The following is a 3098-nucleotide window of genomic DNA, read 5'->3' on the forward strand; positions in this document are numbered from 1 at the left end:
TACTACACACTTCCTTCGGAGGGCTTCTTGAGTTTAATGCAAGAAGAGCATCTAGCTTTTGTTCCAGTTTTGAAATCTGCACACTAGAAGCATCATTAGAACCACTAATAACACGTTTACCTCTTGTATCCGTATGTTGGGTCTCCATTGCTATCTCCTCAAAGAGTTCGTATGTTTCTTCTGGAGTTTTGGTTTTAAAAGAACCACCTGCAAAATTGGTGACTATATTATGACTAGAAGGGGTTAGTCCTTTATAAAACATACGCATTTGAAGCTTCAATGGAATCCCATGATGAGGACATTGGTTGAGCAGCCCATTGAATCTCTCCCATGCTTCACAAAATGATTCATCATCTTGCTGTGCAAATAACAAGATCTTATCCCTAAGCATGTCGGTCTTTTGTGTGGAGAAGTATTTCTCCAAGAACTTCTTTTGAATGGCAGCCCATGTAGTGAGTGAACCAGGCTTCAAAGAATTCAACCAATATTTCGCCTTATCCTTCAAAGTGTATGGAAACACTCTCATTCGAAGTTGATCTTCTGTCACACCTGTCAAGGGAAAGGAACTCACAACATTAAAAATATCCTTTATATGAGTTAATGGATCTTCATTAGGTAAACCATAAAAGGAAGGCAGCATATTAAGATGAGAAGATTTAAGCTCATAATTTCGAGCTACAGTGGGCAGCAAAATGCTTGAAGGAGATGCTGGAATTGTTGGGATATCAAGTTCTCCCATGAACTCATTGGCAGCCATCTCTTCTTCTTCTTCTTGGTCTGAACTTGCTTCCGAATTTGAAGGTGAAGAACCAGGAAGTTCAGTGTGGAGAGCAATACTTGTAAATGTGGCAAGAGCTTGCTCTTTTGCAGTTGACAACTCTCTTTCTAGACGATTATGAACTTCAGAGATCACCCGGTTGGGTTGCAACCATGGTCCTGCGTTCAAAGATCTGGAGCGTTGGAACGAAGACCTCACTTGTTCAAGGAACGGTCTTTTAGACATAAACTACCTGAAACAGAAAATTAGATTAATTAGAAACACTAAAAAGAATAGGGTAACCTTGGGCACATAACCAGGGAAGAACTTTCGTTCAGTCCCCGGCAACGGCGCCAAAATTTATTGTTAATTGTTATGTTAACTCGCAATTGTACAGGGCAATTAGTAATATAGCAAGACAAGTACGAGGTCATACCCACGAAGACTGAGAAGTTCAAATTAGTTATGTACGTAGATTACCGAATTCAAGAAGTTAGGAAGTTAAGTCTAAAACAGAAATTAAAGTGAGAGTGATTGTGATTGTGAAAGGAAGTGAGCAAACTGAAATTGCAAATGAAAGCAAATAAACAAGTGTAACAAAGAGTGGTTTTAAGAGTTGGAAAACAGGTTTGGAGACTAGGGCATTCGAATCACCATAACAATTTAATTCTGGGTTATATGGAGTCAAGTAACAAGTCTAATTCAGATTCAAAGATTGATTCTAGCTAAAGTATGATTAGGCGATGGTGTTTGGTCCTAACCTTGTGTTCCTAATTCCCTAATTTGATCATTTGTTGTCTAACCTAAAATTAAGCATTAGGAACCCATTAAGCATAGAAGAACAATTTAAACAACCAAGCATGTATCTAATCCCTGTTGTCGAATGTCCATACATACTCTTCCTATTCATAGTTCAATTCGAATTAAAGCATGGTGTCTACTCTTAATTCAAACCAAGATAGTTAACAAACAAGTTCTAATGGTGATCAATCATTCAAACAAGCATGTTAACTTATAAGCATAATGAATAAGAACATGAATCATGAATCAAACTTGAAACTCCAAACTTATAAACCCAGAATATTCATGTTAGGTTACATCGAAGCCCTAGTTATGGATTTAGCAACTCATAATGGAAAAGAAACTAAAATAGAAATGGGAAAACATAATGAATGCCATAAGAGTAGAAAAACCCTTTTCTGAAGTTCTTGTAGTGTCCAATGCTTCTCCAAGAGCTTCTCCACGTCTAGAAGGATGTATGAAGGATATGGAGGTGATTTGAGATGAGCTTGAGTGAGTGGTGATGGCTGAGAAAGAGGAAATTCGTAGGGAAATGGAAGGGAGGTTTTCTGGAGCTGTTTTGGTGATTTTGGGGCAGTTTAGAGTATTGGGTTGATTGCTTGAGTGTTTGGGGTTGTGGGAATGTATGAGGATGATTTCTGGATGATGGAAGTGTGGAGGATGGCTGAAGTGAATTTTGTAGCTTGAAGACTCCTCTATTTATAGGGCTAAGAGGGAGGAACATCATGATGAAATCCAACACCACCATTCCTCATTTAATACAACCCATAACTCCCACTTCATCTTGTCTATGTTAGTGTGGTTGGAATCAATCCCATCCCATACTTCTTTTTCTGCACCTCAAGCTTTCTTCACATGGAATCAAAGGTGATCAATTGTGGCTGCCTTTTGCTGCCAACCCATGTGGTCTTCTTTTGGTTGTTGAACAAAAACGAGTCTTCTGAAACAGACTTGGTGTAGGAAGGCCAGAGGTTTCAAAACTTATCCAATGGGGCTCAAATTTGGATATGTTATAGTAGACACCCATTGGAACAACTTCTATGAAGAAAGTATTCCCATCGGAGCAGTAGAAGTATGCGTTTTGGGCCTTGAAATTTGGCTGCCGAACAGAGACTGGAATTGACTTCATTTCATTTATGCTTTACATGCATGCACATGCTTTCTCTATAATAACTCCAGCATGTACCAACTTGATCCTTTAGACTTTCATAGCTGGAATGCCTCCCCACTTCACTCATTATGTTGGATCCAAAGTCAGTTGCAGCGTGGGTGAGGCACATGGCTCAAAGGAGGAGACAAGGCTCAAACCTGGCAGCTGCAAATCCTCCTGAGCATGGTTCAGTGTTGGACGGGCTAAGGACTCCACACATGTTCAATTGGGCTGAATTTTGGATATGTTATACTAGACACCCAATTGAACAATCTCTATGAAGAATGTCTCCTCATCCGAATTGTGCAGTTTGCTAAAATGAGACCTACAAGGTGACTTACGAAACTGGACTGACAAGAAGTGTGGCCCAACTTCGGTTTTGTCTTTAAG

General features: G+C 39.5%; 1 non-coding gene across 1 annotated transcript; it reads left to right on the top strand.

Moving 5' to 3' along the window:
• Positions 1–284: 284 nt before the first annotated feature.
• Positions 285–391, top strand: LOC148292270 (small nucleolar RNA R71). Its single transcript, XR_015827152.1, has one exon. It is a non-coding gene; the product is annotated as a small nucleolar RNA R71 (small nucleolar RNA).
• Positions 392–3098: the final 2707 nt, after the last annotated feature.

The sequence above is a fragment of the Prunus avium genome, chromosome 8 (genome assembly GCF_965620075.1).
Source record: "Prunus avium chromosome 8, drPruAviu1.hap1.1, whole genome shotgun sequence".
NCBI classification, from domain to species: domain Eukaryota; kingdom Viridiplantae; phylum Streptophyta; class Magnoliopsida; order Rosales; family Rosaceae; genus Prunus; species Prunus avium.